At 57.3% G+C, this 7,645-nt stretch overlaps 1 long non-coding RNA gene across 1 annotated transcript; it reads right to left on the bottom strand.

The window, feature by feature from the left end:
• Positions 1-2,800: 2,800 nt before the first annotated feature.
• LOC127393142 (uncharacterized) lies at positions 2,801-5,173 on the bottom strand. The gene is made up of 3 exons (XR_007891403.1): positions 5,086-5,173; positions 3,851-3,954; positions 2,801-2,962 (listed from the first exon to the last, which is right to left on the bottom strand). It is a non-coding gene; the product is annotated as an uncharacterized LOC127393142 (long non-coding RNA).
• Positions 5,174-7,645: the final 2,472 nt, after the last annotated feature.

The raw sequence follows: 7,645 nt of genomic DNA, 5'->3' as shown, positions 1-7,645 counted from the left end.
CCGTTCGGCTCCGTTCGGGTCGGCCCGGCACTACTCGGTTCCGTTCGGCTCCCCTCGGCACCACTCGGGTATGTTCGGTTCGGCCACCGGGAGCGTCACCAGGGCAACCCCGCCCCCCCCCCCGCCTTAAGGCAGCCCCGGCCCTCCCGTCTTAAGGTGGCCCGGCGCGGGCACTGCGGGCGGTGTTCCCGGTGTATCCCAAGCTATCCCAGACTATCCCAAACTATTAAATGTGCCGCTCCCCGTGCCCAGCCAGGCCGGCCCTCGGTGGTGGGCACAGGGGCATCCTGTGGAGCGGGGTTTGATCTCGGTGCTTGTGAGGAGACGTTCTGGGGAGAAAATCCCCTTTTTGGGTGATTTATCACCGCGGGGACCCGTGCTGGGGAGTCTGAGCCGCGGGTGGATGTTGGAAGGAGCAGGTTCCGGACACCAGGGGTGAGGGGGCAAAAGAAGAGACCTGGCAGTAACGTAGTGCCAAGTTTTGTGTAACTATCTTGAAGGAAAAGCCTCGTTCATTCTTCCAGTTAAAACTTCCATCCAACCTGCCCTTCAACGCTTCCAGAAAAGGAGAATTCCCAACTTTCTGGGCAGCCTGTCTGGCTTGGGATGCTGGATGTGGGGACAGGGTGGGTGACCGGAGTGATGTTCCCCCTCTGGACCCACCCTGGGGGGCTTGGCCAGGTCCTGACCTGCAGCATCGACTCCCTGGGCAATTAATTCAACCTCTACATCTTGCTGTCTTCAATTCGACACAGATTAATTAAAAGACACAGGTAGGGTTGCTGGGGCACGTGAAGTCAGGATCCACAGCCAACCCTGGGGCTTGGGAGCTGCTTTCCAGCCTCCTCCATGGATCCTGCCAGGATAAAACCCCACCCAGGAGCTGGGATCCGGGTGATGGCAGCCTCAGGATGCAGCAAGGAATTAAATGCTTCCCTGGATTTTCAACCACATTTTCCTGCTCTAAGTGGCAGCACCCCCTTGTTATTCCACAGGGAAGGCTGGATTTACTCCCTGCTCTTGCCCCATCCCTGCGGTGAGTTTGAAAGGGCTCAGAGCCACCAAAGGCAAAACAGGGTGTTCCCACCTTGCTGGTTTGGTGGGATCCTGAGCACATCCCTGGCTCAGCAGCACCTTTTCCTCTGGGAGGGAACAGCCCTCGGGAGGCTGAGCAGGGTGTGCAGCCACCCAGGCCCAGTTGGTCACTTTAAATCAGCATCTTCATCTAATCCCAGCAATAAAACAATAGGAATTTAATCACCTGGAAACCAGCAGCTTCCCGAGGGTGCCAAAAGTGCTTAAGATTTTTCATGGTGGGGTCACTTGGAGCAGGGTAGAGGGTGCTAGGAAATTCGTGGGCACCCAAGCTCTGCACCACGTGCCAAAGGGTCAATTAATTACTAATTACAGCACCATAACGAGCTGCCTTTCCATCCCCTCCCCAAAGCATCCATTGGCAAATCAGGGGGTGGCAGACAATTTATGATTATTTTGTTCATGTTTCTCCTGTAAGAAGCACCAACTTCCTGGTGATTAATGACTCCTTCAGCTCCTGAAATGGCAATTTTTTGTTTTTTTCCCCTTTTAGGAGAAATGCCTGAAAATCCATTTTGCAGCTGAAGGGTTTGGAGTGGGTGGGGAGAGGAGGAAGTGGAGACAGTTCCTGAGCACCCAGTGGGTGCTCTGGACATGGGGAAGGAACAATGTTCTCCCCTCCCCTCTGCCTTAAAGCCCTGCTACTGTTAATGAGCTGTGATTTATCATGGATTCATTTGACTTTTTCTGACTCGTTCGTGGCTGGAAAGCAAAAATGCTGCCAGTAAAATGGGTTTATTCTTGCAGACACGGGGATGGGGTTGGGTGGAATGAGCTGAGTGGCACCAGGGTGACACCAGTGACCCCAAGGTGACATTTGGCAGGGATATTATCCCCCAAACCTCAAGACCTGTTGGGGACAGAGGATTTATCCCCTGGTTTTACAAGGGTTCAGCCCTGATCCCAGAAGCCCAGCGTGCACTGAGCTGTCCTGATACTTAATCAAGTTAATGTGGAGTTATTAATTAACTGCTTACAAGATCAGCATGCTTTTTAATTAAGAAGACTAATAATCCCTTGCTTTTCCCCTTTTTGGTGTTGAAGATGTGTCAGCTTCTCTTAGGAATCATGAAGCAGGCAGAAGGTCTTGCCCTGAAGGGGTTTTTCTTGGGGGTGATGATCCATGTTTGCATCCCAGTGACCTTCCCACAGCTGCCAGATGTGATCCAAGCACCTCTGGACTTCCTGGAGACCCAACCCCCTTGCAGATGTTTTTGGGTGGGATCCCAGGGCTGGACAAGGTTTGCAAAACAAATCTATTCCAACATCAAATAATCGTTTGGTTTTCTTTCAGGCAGAGAAAGGGAGGCTGCAAACCAGCCCGTGGGGAAGGCAGGTGATGGGAGCACAGTCCCACTTCTCCCTCTTTTCTCCTGGTCACCACAGTCACCACCCCATCCTCTTGTGTCCCTTGCAGGGTCCTGGGGCTGGATCTGTCCCCAACACTTGGTTTTTATAAGGCTCAGGAGCATCTCAGCTGTTATTTTCCCATTTTGAGCCCCATTCACAGTGTATATGTTTATTCTTATGTGTAAAATAAATGTTTTAGGTATAAAATAGATGTTATAAAATGTATCACATTTTATGTATTCATGTTTATATATCTGTAAGTATTATATAGATACATAATGTGTACATAGAAGAATATGGGAATTTTATATATTGTATGAAGAAGAAATTCTTCACCATGAGGATAGTGAGACCCTGGCCCAGGTTGCCCAGGGAAGCTGTGGCTGCCCCATCCCTGGCAGTGTTGAAGGGCAGGTTGGATGGGGCTTGGAGCAACCTGGGCTGGTGGGAGGTGTCCCTGCCCATGCAGGGGGTTGGATCTAGATGATCTTCAAGGTCCCTTCCAACCCAAACCAGTCTGGGATTCGATGATATTATAATTTTAATAATTACTGTACCTTTAAGAAATTGCTATAAATTACTATAAATATTATTATTATTATATTATTATTATTAGATCAATAATACCCCGAGGTCCTTCTCCTCTTTGCAGCTTTCCAGCTGCTCTTCCCCAAGCCTGGAGCATTGCCTGGGGCTGTTGTGACCCAACAAATGTGGGAAGATGGCATGGAGCTCCAGGAGGGGCAGCTCAAGCTGGGGCAGCTGAAGGAGGGGCAGCTGAAACAGGGGCAGCTCCAGGAGGGGCATCTCCAGCAGGGGCAGCTCAAGCAGGAGCAGCTCCAGGACGGGCAGCTCAAGAAGGGGCAGCTGAAGCTGGGGCAGCTCAAGGAGGGGCAGCTCCAGGAGGAGCAGGTCAAGCAGGGGCAGCTCCAGCAGGGGCAGCTCCAGGAGGGGCAGCTGAAGCTGGGGCAGCTCCAGGAGGGGCAGCCTGAGGAAGCTGAGCACTGCTTCTCCTCGCAGTCAGCAGCTGGGCTGAGAAAACAGCAGCTTTCTGGCTGGATGTGGTCCTCAAACCCAGGCACGTGTGGGGCACCCGTGAGGCTGTGCCCCTGAGCCCTCAAAAAACCCGCTGTTGGAGCAGCACCCTGGTGAGGATTTAGCTCTGGATGTTGGGTGCTGATCCTTGGGCTTCCCGATTTTCCAAGGAGAAACCCCAGCGCCCCCCGAGGACAAACCAGGAGGCAGGTTGGCAAGGGAGGTCGGGTCTCCAATAACACCTTCTAACATTTTCCTGGCTCTTTCCTCTGGGAACACTTGTTCATTCGTTGTGTTGAAGAAGAATAGGGAGGTTTATTTGGACGAAGATACAGAAGTTATTTCATCCATTCAGGCTGTGATAACTCACCTAATAGCCCCATTACATCCGACCATGACACTGTGCTGGGTGTCTGACCACTCGGAGCTGGACAGACTGGGAGGAGAGCAGCGGGATGAGAGAACCTATTTGGTCTGTTACAAAAGAAGAAGAAGGACTTTTGGCATTAGTAAAAGGCAGGTGATTTGAGAAAATAGCAGGGACTTATCAGAGAGAAAGAACTGGCTGGAGGTGTAATAGGTGGAGGGATAGAAAAAGAAAGGAGGGGACGGGGAAGAGGGATTGATGTAAAGAGAAAAGGGGAGGGGAGGGGGGGGTTGTAAAGAGCAGAATTTAAAATTTAGGGGGTGAAATTGGCTAAGTTTCAATGCAGGCTGCTGGGGGTCATGTCCCTGTAGCTCTGCAAAGGGTGGGGAAGGCACCACCAGGTTTGATGCCCTGGGGTTTAATGGGGGGAAATGGGGAGTTCTGGTGCTGGCAGCAAAAAAAAACAGTATTGTGAAGAGAAGTGAAAAATGGAAGGGTTTTGACATGGAAAGCTCTGGTCAGTGTGGAGATGAGTGTCTGGCTGGTTTGGGTGAGGGTGGTGGGTGCTGCAGCTGCATCCTGTGGGTGCTGGGGTGAGGGCTCAGGGCAGCCCCTCTCCCTGCATCTGCCTTTTAACCAAGATAACTGAGAGAAACACTCCCCCCCCCCCCCCCCCCCCCCCAGGAGGATTAAAACCCAAAAGCTTTGAAAGTCCCAAACCCCAGCATTTTACCCCCAGCCTGGGGGAACCCAAGAGATGTGGGGAGGCTGTGAGGGCTGCATTTGAGGCTTCTGTCTCTGAACACCTTGGGGCTGAAAACATTTATCCTCTGGGTGGGAGGGATGGTTTCAGTCGGGAACGTTTGCAATCATGCCAGGCCTGTATTTTTCCTGCAAATGACTGTACTTGGGGAGTGATTACTTCATTTTAACTCAATTGCTCCTGCAAGGCACTGGGAGGGGGGCGATGGCAGTGGGGAAAGGAGGCAGGGGAAGGGCTGGGGGGCTGGGGGCTCATCCTGCAGGGTGCTAAGGGCTCGCTGGCCCACAACCCCCCAGCTCTCGCTCAGGGAAATGTTTGTAGGGGGAAATGAGGTTGGAATCTGCACCCTGGGGGTGGGATGGAGCTTGGCCCTGGCGGGTGGGTGGTCACTGGCTCCAGCCCTGTTCCTGCACGGAGCAGTGCTGTCTGTCTGGCTTTCCTTCCTCCCTGCTTCCCTTTGTCCCTCCTTACTTACTGCTGCAGATGGACCTGGGTGATGATGGTGGGGTGTGACTTGTCCGCTTTGTCCCCAGAGTGTCCCCAAGGCTGTGCTCTGTCCTCAGGCTGTGCAGTGTCCCCAGGGCCCTGCAGTGTCCCCAGGTCAGAGCAGTGTCCCCAAGGCCCTGCAGTGTCCCCAGGTCGGAGCAGTGTCCCCAAGGCCCTGCAGTGTCCCCAGGTAGGAGCAGTGTCCCCAAGGCCCTGCAGTGTCCCCAGGCTGTCAGCAGAGCCACCTGTTGCCAGCAGATTCCTTCATTCCGATTGCACCAACACGGGGCTCTGGGTAGGGGACAGGGAGCACAGAGCCATGGGGACAGGACTGTCCCCAGGCCAGGACCCTGCTCCCAGGCTGGCCCAAATGCCCCCAACACCCCTGCAACCCCCCCTCTGTGGCCTTCCTCCCATTCTCCCCCTCCTTCAATGAAGAGGAAGACCCCTTGTACCAGGCTGTTCCTTGTAGCTCTGATTCAGCTGGTGCATCCCGAGTTTTCCAGGGAATTCTGGGATCCTCCCATCCCCGGGGACCTGGGATTTACTCGACAAAAAGCTTTAGCTCCCAGGAAAAATCCCTCTTGGACCTGAAGTTACACCACGGCAGTGTTTCTTCAGGGATGCAAACACTGTTGGGGTGCCTGGTTCCTCACCTGCACCCCAAGAACTGTCTCCAGGGGTGCTTTTCCCGGGGAGCTTTTCCCGGGATTGGCTGTGACCCCGAAGAAATCAGCCAGCCCGACACGGAGAAGCAGAATTCCCGGGGCTGAGCTGAACCCGGAGCAAGGATTTCGGTGCTGGCGGGAGGCGCTGTCCCTGCTCCAGGACCGGCAGCTTCCCGGGGGAGCGGGGGTTGGATCAGATGGATCTTCCGAGGTCCCTTCCAACCTCTAAGATTCTTCTGTGATTCACGGGGGGCTCAGTGCCACCAGGTGCCACCCCTTTGTCCCCCTCCTCACCCCCCCGGGCGCTGCCTGGTGTGGCAGGGCAGGGCTGCACCAGATCAGGGGGCAGGTAAATCCGGAGCACGATTTCGGGTTAAAAAAAAAATAAAAACGAATACATAATCAATCCCGATATTCCCAACCTCGTTCCCTTCGCCTTCCAAAGTTTTCACCTGCTCAAGCAGTTTCCCGGCGCGGGGCTGGGTGACCCCAGGAGGGATCAAGCTGGGAAGCTGATGTAAAGCTCCCCCCAGCCCCTTCCTTGCTCCAAGCCTTTGGAAAAACATTTGGATGTGGAGGACAAGGCGCCTTTCATCCCCGCTGGCACCGCGGGGGGGACAGGCGGGGGCTGCCAGCGCCTTGTGCCACCTCCTGCCACCGCGGCCCCAGCCGGGAAAGGGCTGGAGATTTTCCTCCTTTTCCTTTTTTTGGATTTCCCCCCCACCTCCCTTCCCTGCCCCAGGGGACAGCGGCTTTGGGGGGTGGTCACTTGGGGTCTCCTGTGTCACTGCCCCCCCCCAACCAAGCCGTGTCCAGGTTTCCATGTCAGCATCCTGCGGGAGAAAGCACCATGTCCCCAGCCCTCGAGGACATCCGGCAGGCCGGGGACAAGGAGGGGGGGGGGGAGGGTTTGGGGTCTGGGGACCCCCCCGGGGTGGCAGGGGTCCCCGTCCTCAAGGAAAAGCGGGGTCGTTGTTCCCAGACCCCCCTGTGCTCCAGCTCCGCTCCGCGCAGCCTCGGGCACAGCCCCTTGGTGCTGGGGGCTGGCGAGGGTCCCCCCGGGGGGGCTGGGGGCACCCGAGGGGCTGGGGACACCCAGCCATGCCCCCCCGGGTCACCCCCTTTTTGCTCGGCTCTGCGAGGTGCCGGAGGAGCACAGGCTGGGGGGGGGGCACCCATCCCACCTGCAGCCCCCCAGCTGGGATCCCCCCACTCCCTAAAGCCTTGTGCCCCCTTTGCAACCAGAGAGCCCCCCCCCCCCCCATGCTCCGGGGGACCCCTCACCTTCCTCCCACAGCTGGGGACCCCCCCCCTGCAGTCGTGCACCCCCGTGCAACAGGGACCCCCGTGCAACCGGGACCCCCCCCCCCCTGCACCGCGCACCCCTCTACCACGGGACCCCCCCCCCCCATGCAACCTCGCTCTCTCCCACACCGGGGGACACCCCCCCCCCCCCAATTTTATACCCACCCCTCTTCTTTTACACCCGCCCCGCCTCCAACTCCGCAGGAGCTCGCACCCAGCGCTCCCGGGCAGCCCCCGGTACCGGGGGCGGGAATTCCGGGGGGTACCTCCCGTACCCCACACCGAACCCCCCCATCACCCCCCCCCATTCCCATCACCCTCCCCCCCATTCCCATACCCCCCCCCCCCGGTTCTCCCCCCCCCCCGCTGCCGGTACCCGCGGCGGCCGCCAGGGGGCGCTCTCGGCCTGCCCGCGCGGCGGCGGCGGGGCCCGCGCGGCGCTGACGTCACGGCGGCGGCCGCCGGTATTTGAGGCGCGGGGCGGGCGCGGGCCCGGAGCGCGGGGCCGAACCCCCGGGGCCCGCAGGCCCCTCCCGGCCCCTCCCGGCCCCGCCGCTTCCCCCCCCCCTCCCCACG

Source organism: Apus apus, chromosome 21 (assembly GCF_020740795.1).
Source record: "Apus apus isolate bApuApu2 chromosome 21, bApuApu2.pri.cur, whole genome shotgun sequence".
In the NCBI taxonomy this organism is placed as follows: domain Eukaryota; kingdom Metazoa; phylum Chordata; class Aves; order Apodiformes; family Apodidae; genus Apus; species Apus apus.
This window is presented reverse-complemented; position numbering and strand designations above follow the sequence as displayed.